This window comes from Fukomys damarensis, unplaced genomic scaffold, assembly GCF_012274545.1.
Source record: "Fukomys damarensis isolate Sample0158 unplaced genomic scaffold, DMR_v1.0_HiC HiC_scaffold_23, whole genome shotgun sequence".
Taxonomy (NCBI): domain Eukaryota; kingdom Metazoa; phylum Chordata; class Mammalia; order Rodentia; family Bathyergidae; genus Fukomys; species Fukomys damarensis.
The window spans coordinates 58,073,130-58,085,176 of NW_022900935.1; the positions used below are offsets into that span (position 1 = coordinate 58,073,130).

Genomic DNA, 12,047 nt, shown 5'->3' on the forward strand with positions numbered 1-12,047 from the left:
ACAAAAAAAAAAAAAAAAAGGCATATCATATATGACTCCTGTGTACATGTGCATGTTAATCAACTGAAGTGCTTTTCTTCCCCCTTGATTATCTGGTTTTTGTGCATTTGTTTCATCAAAATGTTCAGACGACAAAGGGAAAATTTTCTTTGGTCCAGTGGTTTCTAGCTAAGGACTGCAGCTCCAACTCTGGGTCTAGAGGAAATCACTTATATGTGAGCAATACGTAAAGGCACCCAAGGTTACATGAAGTCCACAGAGTTTCTGGTTCCTTTGGATGCTGATAAAAATTACTAGGTGAAGAAGGCATGGCAATGAAGGGAGAGAATGCGATGGCTGCGGTAGGTGATCCAAACTCAGTCTCACCGGGGACCTGTTCGAGAATCATGAGAACACGCTTTGAGATTGTCCCCAGAGCGGCCAAGCGGTACCTCTGAGGTGTTAGATTCCTCGGCACCCTAGGCTGTCCCGCATGAAGCTTGGACAAACTTACTGGGGAGAGATTTGAAGCAGAAAGCAGAGCCACAGGTACTTGAGGCAGGAGGCCCTCAGCAGGTGGACTTCAAAGCTGGGCCGAGAGGCTATGGGATGGGAGAGCAAATGCACGGGGTCTGACCTCCAGCCATAACATCCCTAAGGCTGATACCAGAGAGGACTTTAGCCTCCTAGCACTGCTGCTAGGAGGGTTGTACGGTTTGGATGTGGTTTGAGAGCACCCCTCACAGGTTCATGCACCCTAAGTTTCGTCCCCAGTGTGGTGATGATAAGAAGTGGCGGAAGCCTTAAGAAGTGGAGCCTACTGAGAAGTAATTAGGTCTTTGAGGGCCCTGGCTCTCTTGAGATGGTCATTGTGAAAGAGTGAGCTTGATGGCTAAATCAATCACTGGCTTCCGGTCTCGTGTCATCTCTCCCTCTTACTCCTCTCACTGTGATACCATTCACCATGAAGTCTTCATTAGCACCAAGCTGTGCTGGCGCCATGCCCTTGGACTTCGGAACTGTGAAGCAAATAGATCTCTTCCTTAACAGTATCTAGATATTTTGCTATAGTAGTGGAAAATAGACCAGTACAGGGTCCAAGCATTTCTCATTCCCTCCTCTCTACCTGTACTGAAGGGTTCCATCTTCCCACTACATCCATTAGTTAAACAGAGAGACCATCAACGCATGACAATGGATTACGATCCATAGTACCGGATTCCTAATTAGGTTGTCTAAGAGGCAGTGACATGATGAATTTAGGAAAGTTTGGGACACATACGACAAGAAGTTTATAGTCAGAATATATAAAGACCTGCTGTATTAAATAAGAAAGTAATCACAAGCTGATAGAAAAAATAGTCAAATTATGTAAATAAGCGATTCACCAAAAAGACATGCAAATTACCAATAAATATCTGAAACTATTTTAATCTCACTCACAATAAAAATAACTTAAATCGAGTTAGTGTTTGTTTCCCCAACAAGTTGGCGAAAAGTTTACAAGATTGATGTTAGCCAAAGTCAGTGAGGAAGATCTGGTGAGGGATGATCATTCTTATGCCATCCCCTCTTTTTGGAGAATGGTTTGGCAATATAAGTCAAAAATGAAAAGTTAGTGAGACTCTTAACTAACACTTAAAAAAAGTGAAGAGTTCCACTTTTAGGTGTATATCCCACATAATTATCACCATTCATGCACAACCTATGTGATACACAGAGAAGTTTGTTTCAGTTTTACTAACAGGATTTAAACCCATCCAAACATTTATCAGGGAGGTGGTTAAATTGTAGAATATCCATGCCCTGAAACCTTATGCAACTATTAAAATGAATGAGGTAGGCTTGTGATGGGGCCATTAACTAAAAGAAGCAGGCCTCAGAACAGTGCTTTATCATTGTTTCCTTTCTGCGAAATAAACCATACCTTTATTTGTGAATGTGAATGTGTATGGTGAAAAATACCTGGCAGGATACGCACCTAATTGTTAACAATGGCTCCCTCCAGGGAATGAAACAGAATGAGGAGCAGTAGGAGGAGGTATAAAGTAAAGCATAATTTTTAACTTTCTAGACTCTTAGTCTCTTTGTCTTTATAGAGAGCCTGTATGCAACTTTATGAAAACCAGCAAAATCTAAAATACTGGGGATAAGTGGGATTTAAGAGGATCCTGACACCTATAATCCTTGTTGACTACCTCTAGTCTCACTTCACAGAAAAACACCAGAGACTCAGTGTGACTTTCCAGGTTACATCTTCTAGGGTCCCAACTCCCTTCCTTCAGGCTGCTCTTTGGAATGGATTTCAACATACAGATAAGGGAGATGTATCTGTTAGTGATTGCTACATAACAAGCACCCCAAATCACAGTTGCTCAGAACAAAAACCAGTTATTATTTCTAGTAAATCTCCTGGTCAGCTGGATCCAGCTGATACCAGCAGACCAGCAGATCAGTGGGGCTGATCTATGCGTCTGAGATCAGTGGCCAGTTGGCTGGTACACAAATGACCTGAGCTGTGACTGTCTAGTTCTCCTTTGCATAAAACCTCCCACGCCCTTCCAGCAAGCCAGCACAGGCGTGCTTTCATGGTGGAAACACGTGCATACAAGGGAAATGCATGTACTGGATCCTGGAAACTCCTAAGAGCTTGGCAAGCTCTGCTTGAGTCAAGATTATTATTGTCCCTTTGGTCACAGCAAGTCACACGAGCAAGTTGAGACTCTTAGGGTACCTTACTGAAGGACCCAGATACAGAGAAGCCTTTCACAAGGCCGTTAACAATCAGTGTTCCACACGGACCAGCACAGGATCTTCAGCAGTTAGAGGTGATGGGATGCACTTCCTCCTGGCCTCAGGAGTCTGGCTGTGACCCTTACCATTCACTGCAGCCTCCTCTGTGGAGGGCTCAGCCTGGGGATAAAGAAGTCCAGTCTTTGTGCCGCAGGAATAGTAACCACAACAAAGCGGGAGCGGCATTTCCAGCTGTGATGTGTCAGACACTAGCCATCTGCCATTAGCCCTCCTTCCAACTCTCGTGGGAACCCAAGGTGAACCAAAGGACAGAAGGATGGGCGGAGAGAGTAAAAAGAGGGCACAGTTACGTGAAACACCAGAACCACTCCCAGAGGTTTGAATGTGAATTGTCCTGGGCACCCATCAGGCAGGAGTTGTCTGGCCTCCCCCTGCCTTCCCTCTTTGGCCTTTCTACAGTGCCCACTCCAGCCCTGCCTGGTGAGTGCATTAAGCCAGGAATTGATGGTGCAGAAAATTCCATTTTTAGCTTTACCCCAGGCAGCTACAAGTCCAATTCCTGATCAGTGGCTGGGGACTGAGTTTGCCTAGCATCCTGTCCTGCTCCCACCTTCTCCCCAGCCCCGGCCCTGCTCCCCCTGCCTCTCCCCAGCTCACGGACAGCTCTGTGCCTGGTCTGCAGGGACCATGGGGTAGAGTGATGGATTCTGCCACTTTCTGCTCTCAGGAAATATTGCCGCTCGCTTCACATTTATCGGGCCTCTCATCACACAGGGAGAAGAGGCCAAGGCGGACTCCTGGCCATCTATTATCTGCCTCTGCTGGGGAAGGAGGACAGCGGTTCCAGGAGTGCCAGGAGTTGGGCTGGGGCTGGGGCTGGGAGAAGGTGCTCTCACTCAATAAGCCACGGATATTTATTGGGAGTCTGCTGTGTGCCTGGAGCTGCAGGTCTGGAAAGCGGAGCACAGACATGGTACACTGGGAGTTGGGGACACCACCACTTCTGCCACACTCTGCTTGGGGCCAGATGGGTGGGGTATAAGCTTTTAGACACTAGAGTCTCAGACACCACTGGTGGATGTGCAAATCAGTACAAGTGTGCCAGAGGGTAATTTGAAATGGGTCCAAACACAGGCAGAAGTGTGCCCTTTAACCAACAGGCTCACTCACAATGACGTTCCTGAGTAAGTGAAGAGTTTATAGAAGCGTGTGAAGGACATTTATCAGGGCATCATCATCATTATTGCACTACTGGGACTATCTGCACTGAACTCTATCCCTGCCCCTTTTATGGTTTGTTTGTTTGTTGTTTGAGACAGGACCTTGCTAAGTCACTAAGATGCCCAGGCTGGGCTCAAACTCGAGATCTTCCTATCTTAGCTTCCCAAAGTGCTCAGAGCACTATTTATAGCCAATAAACAACAGAGAAACAACCTAGTGGGACGGAAGTTCAACAAGCTGGGGTGTGTCATATGAAATACCATGCTGACATTTAAATGCATGTGACAGAAAAGAATTTCTTGATAACATAAAACAGACCCCGAACCATCACCAAGTGATAACTTCCTATATGCTGATGTATATAATTCTGGCTACAGGTGAAATCACTGCATGCTTTTTTGTTGCCTTTCTCAAAAGTTCTAGGTAAGTGTTGGATACAAAACACTTTATGCTAAGATCAAGTGCAGTCTCTGTCCTTATCAGCTTAGTATCTGGTACCTCCTCTGTCTTAGGATAGTACATGAAATGGCTTTTTGGAGCCGGGAGATAGAACAAGAGCTTGCTCCAGGCACTCCATGAATAGCCCTGGCAGGGCCGGGGATTTAGTTCAGTGGTTCCTATGCTGCCTTGCAAGCATAGGGATCTGAGTTTGATCCCCGATGCAAAAAATATAGTCCTGGCATTGCAGTACGTCCAGGAACTCCCTTGGGGTACATTACAAAAAAGCCTCATGGGATCCTCAAGAGTAGAGGCCAGACAGCTGGAACTCTACAGGTCCCACGAAGATCCACATGGCTGTGCAGACCACTGACAACAATGCTTATCCTGAGAACCTTAGAGCTCGGTGTCACTTAGGAAGGCAGCTGAATGTGTCAAAATCATTTGAAAGATTTCCACTTGAAAATGGCCACACAAATGAACAAATAAATAAAGCAGTTTGCTAGTAAGTGGACGGGACTCCTGATATGAAAGATCAGTGCATGTACAGGTCCTCTCTTGCTGCTGCTGGCTGAGTACCTGGGCTACCCAAGCATTGTCAGGCTTTTGCACCTTCTTCCGAACAGCTGCTTGTCACTGGCTGCAGACTCCAATGGTAAAATCCCCCAACATCATCTGCCTTCTAGGAATCTGGAGTAGTCTAAAGAGAAGGCACTGGGAGCTTGGAGCTCTTCTGGAAAGGGAGGATCCATTTTGGCAACTGTGGGTTCAATGCTGAAGATGAGTCCAGGATGACAGAGAGCTCACACGCTCTCAGGCTGGATCTAGGCTCCAGTGATGAGCAAGAACTCTCTGACTGCTCTGGGAAGATTGGGGGAGGTTTCTACAGGCAGAGAAGGGAAGAGCAGCAGGGCTGGCACCAGAGGCTGGGGTGCGGGTGGGGAGTGACTCACAGCACAGCACACAGCTGAGAGGGAGCCTTGGACTTGGGTCATACTCTGGCTTTTGGGGGGCCAGGTGGGCCACCACAGTCTGGTGAGTGCCCCAGAAGGACTGAGGCTGGTAAGTACAGGTAGGAGACAGCCTTCTGGCTCCACTCTGATGGAGTGTCTGGAACATAGTTATTATGCAGAGAGCTGCGGAACAAAGTCCGGCACTCATTCTGCTCGTTTGCATGTGTAAATGCGTGTGTATATATATTGCTTATTAGTGTCAGTGGAATTTGCATTTTAAGTGGATTGCTTTGTTGGGCATGTTCTTTAAAGGCTTGGACTTGAAGGGAACTTCCCAACTTTAATGTTGCTGCTCTTTGTGTAATAAACAACTGGGCTCCTTCCACTAGACTGACAAGAGGTGGACAGATGTGCTGTGCAGGAAGGAAAGGGACACTCGGCTGAATGTCCACATGGCAGTGACTGGTGACCTTGGGCAGGCACCAGCTTCTCTACTCCATAGGCTCCTAATCTGCATCATCCTCCCTGCTCACTCCACAGGACTCACTTAGAATTACAGCAAAAACCATTGTCACAGCAGGGAGAAAATAGACTCAGAGGCTATCAGCACCACTATCGGTCCCACAACACAAAGATCAACTGTGAGCTCCTGCTCTGCTATCATCTCCCTTGATGCTATTTCTCTTTGCCTTATACCTGTACACAGGCCCTGGCAGTCTTCAAGTCTCTCTGGCTCCCTCCCTCTTCCACACACTGTGGTCCATCTGGACTTCTCTAGAGAGAAGAGACAGGAAGGTTGCTTTAAAGCCCTACAGAGTCAACATTAGCCATTTCCACTGGCAGTCCCACCTCTCGGGCTCTCCTCTGCACTTAGCACCCATCCCAAGCTGCATCCCCAGGGAACGAGGAATGGTGACACTAAGGGCATTCAATTGGTGAGAGGGGGCAGATGGGCAGTCAACAGTTGGCTTTGCTGTCAGTCTGTCTGGAGGATAGGCTGCACCTGGGGTCTTTCTTCCAAGGAGCTTGGTATGGAAAGAGAAAGAAAAGAGTGCTTTGCCAGTGAAGAACATCAACAGTTCTCCCTGTGTGCACCCTAGACGTGATGTGGTGAGGACACTTCACCTGTGGTCTTCCTCCCCAAAACATAGCACCCCGAGATAATTGTGAGGGGAAAATGGGACATACCCAATTGAAGATCATCCCACAAAGCAACTTACCATCTCTCTCCCAAGCTGTGCAGGTCACCAGAAGCAAGAACCATGTGCGTTGTAACTGGAGGACTTAAAAAAAATATGACACAAAGTGACATCCCAGATCAGATCCTGCACTAAAAATAGAAGGAAATTAGGAAAGGACTGAGAAAATCTGAATGAAGTGTGGACTGTGGTTAATAAATAATTAGTTAATATTGGCTCATTAATTGTGACAAATGTGTGGTACTAATTAAGATGTGAACAGCAGAGAAAACAGTGGGAGAAAGAAGGGAACACTCTGTACTATTGACACAATATTCTGCAAATGTGAAAAAAACTGTTCTAAAAGGAAACATTTATGTAAAAGAAGTTTAGGTCTTGGCAAATGATTAGAATTTGTTGCTACTGTCCTACTTCACATCAACCAAACAAAATGCTTAGTTGTAGGCCCCATGCATCACCATTACTCATCAATGTTGGCATCGCCAGATTGCCACATGTTAAACAGCATCTTCAAGAAGTCTGGCAGCAAATCCACCTGGCCGGTGAGAATCGGGTCTAGGCCAAAGAAATGCTACAGTAAGGAAAAAATGACTTTGGCCCACCAGTGCTTCCTACCTTCACATACCCCACAGTGAGTAAAAACAGACTTCCTGGGGCCATCTTGGCTCCTCCTATCATGCGTGAACCCAGGCAATTTACTTTTCTCCCCTTACGCATCAGTAGCTCCATCTATCAAACAAACATGAATAAGATTATCCTCAGAGGGTGATAGGGGCACATGTTCAGCACAGGTTCAAATTTCCTACTCATACAAAGGTGATTTACCTAATTCAGAGGCCAAGAGAACGGGAACTTCCACCAGCCCTAATGTGGATTTTGTTTGTCTCCAATGCCTGCTCTATCCTTGGGGACCAGCAGTGTCTGGTACACAGCAGATGCCCAATAAATAAATGCCCTGACACAATCCACCTTCCTCCATTTTGCATCAAAATTCATATATGATGCTGACATTAAGGGTAGGTGATCAAAAGACCCTCTGCCGATAAACACTCATGGCCCACCCCATCTCGTATGTGACAGAGAAGAGTAGACCCAGCTCTTCCAGTTGCTGCCTGAGGCTCAGCTCCCCTGCCCAGGGCTGGGGTGATGGAGATGAATCATGAGTGTGGTCATGCACATTCCACACAAGCACCAAACACAAGCACACAGGCTTCTGTTCCAGTAGTATGGGGGACTCCATCCTTTTCAAACAGCTACAATTATTGGGGGGTGGGGAGTTAAATACCTATTTGTTTCTCATTGAGTTTATTGGTGCTTTTTATGTATACAGTACAGTAACATTCATCATTGGGATCTTGTACCTTTACATGAAAGGTCTTGGTTCTTATTTTTTCCCCATACCCCTGTTAAATACCTATTTTGAAATACACTTATGGTACAAGGAGAAGAAACCCATGAACTTTCTCAAAAAAATGGAAGCAGAAGCTGCCAAAGAAGGTTTTTACTCTGCAAGTTTCGATTAGAAAATGAAGAAGAGGCCTTCTGTTTTGATGGTTGTCTGAGGCAGAGGAGGCAGGAGAAAAACCCTCAGTCTGAGAACCTCGCATCTAGTAGAACCTGAGACCACAAGGAGTGTTCATCACTCAGGATGATCACACGTACACACACCCACTGTAGGGGAGGATGGAGGAAACTTCCCGGTCTCACTCAATCCTGGCATTGGGTGGAAAGAGAAAAATGAACTACATTGACATTTTGTAACTAAACTAATCATGTGGCTTTAGTGGTCAAAATTTTAGGTGCCTATAGTCCAGAAGACTTGAAGAGAAAAATTAAATTTACAGGTGCCCCACCCAGCTCGGTAGAGCATGGCAGAAACCAATGCTAGTCCCATTGGGGCACTCTCCTGTGACATGCTTCACAGATCTCTCAGAAAGCTCCAACGAATAGAGTGGCCCACAGACAAAGTTCCCCAGAAATTATCTTGTCAGAACTCTGATGATGAAAAGGAATGAGGAAAAGATAGTATTTGAAAGATAATAGCTGAGAGCTTTCAAAACTGTTCTGTAAGGCACACTTTTCATACCTAGGGAGCTCTTTTGGAAAGTGACACCATTCTGGATGGAGGGTCTGGTACCTTGAAAAAGCTCTTGGCAGCTCCACATCTTAGTTTGTAGAAAGCTGCCAGAGAGAGAGAAGGGTTGGGGGAAAGAGAGGAGAAAGGAAACCATTCTCATCCTGACAATGGGGAACAGTTGAGTGAATGGCAGAATCATAGTTTTTCTGGAATTTATCAGACAGCTGAGGTCATGAGGCATTAAGTAACTTGAAAATTTAAAAGGCACAAGTCCCTTCAAGGAGAGAAGAAATATACATTTGTATCTCCCTTGTGGCAGAGCATAGGCAGAAAAGGTACTGGAGCCCAAGAAGTAAGGAGAATCAGCAATGTTAAGGAATTCTGAAGGTCAGGCTTCAAGTAAAGCACCAGTCTCAAACAGCTGGGGGCATCTGATCAACTAACCGGGCTTCCATCCACTTACAGGCGGTTTCCTGTGACTCCCTTCCAAATACTCCAGAAAGAGATCTGAAGCACAGCAGGACATGGAGAGCTACCGTCAGTGCACACATGCAGTAGGTGATGGGCTGGCACCGCAAGGGAGGCATAAAAGGGAGGTCACCCATTTCTCAGATCCTTCCCTATGATGAAGCAAAAGTCTGTGCCAAGAGGTAAGGGACTGCAAACCCTTTGCCCACCAGGCTGAGAAGCCACCACAGCCCTGTCTGCTTTCCCTGGACAATTCCCTCCTACAAAGCAAAAGCCATGAATCACTTGGAGAGGCAGAACAAAGCTTCTTGCCCACAGGCAAAGACATGGTGTGGTTGAGGAAAGATTAAAAAGTTTTCCAGTGCTGCAGGAGGAGCTGGTACTATCTTGGATTCAGGTTTGCTTAGACATTAAGACCAAGACCAACGTTGCCATTTTTTTAAAACCAGGGATAGAATTCTGGACCTTTTGCTTGCTAGGCAGGCAGTGAACCACTGAACTAAATCCCAGGCCCAAGACCAACTTTGAATGCAAAACAGTTTGGCTACCATAAGAGGACAAAAAGGGCCATAGTGTAGAAAAGTCTGCCCTGAATCTGAATAAACAGAGCCTCCCTGGGACTGAAGCAGAACAAGTCAACAGACAAACTTCCTGCCACCTCCACAAACCTGCAGGAGAGAACAGTCAACAGTAGTCTACTGCTGGGGGAGAACAAAACAGAGGATGGCATTCAGGAGAAGGTGACTATAACAAGGGAACCTCAACCCAGCTCTGGTGTAAGGAGAATGATTCTACCTTCTACAGAAATGACCCAAAACAAGAGGAATGCCCATTTCTAGGCATAAATACTTACCTAATGCTAGTCTACTCTTAATATGAAGTCTGAATTCAATTAAAAATTATAAGATATACAAAAAGGCAAGAAAACAGAAAATATTCAAGAGACAAAACAGCCAAGACAAGCAGACTTCCATATCCCTAGAATTTGAACTATGTGACACGTAGTTTAAAACAGTCATTTGTAAAATTTGTTTTTAATTGACAAAACTGTGTCTACTTATCACACACAACATGATGCTTTGAAATATGTTTACACTGTGGAATGGTAAATCAAGTTATATATTGGCTCACCTATTTAGTTTTTGTGATAAGAACGCTTCAAATCTACTCAGCAATTTTCAGTATAATACATTGTTATTAACCACAGTCACTATGTTGGGCAATAGATTTCTTGAATCTACTTCTCCTATCTAACTGAAATTCTGTAACCTTGGACTAAAGATAACCACAATTAAAATGAAAAAGGATCTTGTGGGAAGGTAGAAAACATGTACGAATGAACAGAGAAATTCAGCTGAGATAAACTATAAGAGTCCATCAAGAGTACTGAAATTAAAAAAAAGATAATATCAAAGAGAAAGATTTCCCTCGATGACACCATCAGTACATGCAACACAGCAAAGTATGAGTCAGTAGAAGCTGTAGAAATTGAAATTCACAAAAAAGAATGTGTGTGTATTGAGAAGAAAACTCCGGATTAGAATATGAAGTATGATCAACATCCTTGGTAAGTGTTCATATTTTTAAAACATAATTACAATAAATGACATTGTTATGATTTATATCTAGATATCCTACTATATCCCCATGTGATAATAGTTCAGGCTTTTAGGAGGTAACTGGATCATGGTGGCCTGATAATCATCAGTGGATGAGTCCATTTAATGAGTTTATGGCTAAATGTGATGTTGGGTGAAGTTGGGAGGAGGAGGTGGGTCACTCGGGCTTGGCCTGGAAGGGTCTATCTACCCTCCTCTCTTGATCTCTCTCTGCTTCCCCAGAGAGATCAATTTCTGCTGGATTGAAACCTCTATGAACTGTGAGCCAACATAAACCTCTCCTTCTTAGAGTTGTGGGTGTCCAATACTTTGGCTCTGTGAAGAGAAAGTGACTTATCTTCGTCACTTTGCCATCAACCTGTCTCAAAATACAGTGGCGGACACAAGGGGTGACACTGCATTCTAAGCACCACTCTCACCCAGGGAACATATAATACTTGTGATCATGGTTCAAATGTTTATCATTGTGCTTCTTCTTTGTACTGTATTTGCATAAAATATCCTAATCATGACTCCAAAGAAAGTTAGTGACACCAGCAGTAAAGCTAAGAGGAAAACTGTGAGAACCATGGCGGAGTTAAAGAAAAAAAATCATTGTGAAATTTGTTCAAGTTCTGGAAAAATGAATTTATAGATAGGACTTTTGGGCCTCAGAATCAATTTTTCGGGTTTCCATTATTTCTTATGGGGAAAATATACATTCAAGTTCTGAACTGTTCAGTGTTCAAACACAAAGTTGGAACAAATGGAGTTCGACAACTGAGCTATCACTCTACTCCCCCTTGCTCTGAGCACACCTCTCCCACTGCTCTTGCCACTTTCTGAAGCAGCTCTGGAAGTCCTCTTTCCTGAGTTTCTTTATAAGGTGTGATCAAAAATACACTGAATGCTGTGCTCAGTGCCATCCAATAGAAATAAACTTTATGGTGTATCCTTGTCTAACTCATCAGATCAGGCACTATATAACTTCTTGCTCTTTTCCAAAGTGAAAGTGATGGTGAAAGGCAAATGTTTTGAATCAATTTAGGGCGCAGAGGCAGCCAGGGTAGTTCAATTGCAAACACACATGAAAGAAGGCTTTCAGAAATGCTTCAGAAAGTGACAAGAGCAATGGAATAGGTGTGTTGAAAGCAAGGGGGAATACTTTGTACAGGAATTAATGGCACTGCATCCTTCACTATAATAATTTTTTAACTACAAAAATTTACCTTTTTTATCACACCACATATATGAGTTAAAGAATGTAACAAATGATCTTACATATACACAATTTCAGTGAGTGCAAGTGAAAATAATATTCGAAAATGAAGAAGAAAATACTTTCTCTGACAAATAGAAT

At 44.4% G+C, this 12,047-nt stretch overlaps 1 pseudogene; it reads left to right on the plus strand.

Annotated features, from left to right (window-relative positions):
• Window positions 1-4,366: 4,366 nt before the first annotated feature.
• On the plus strand, window positions 4,367-4,570 carry LOC117287441 (annotated as a pseudogene).
• The last annotated feature ends 7,477 nt before the right edge of the window (window positions 4,571-12,047 follow it).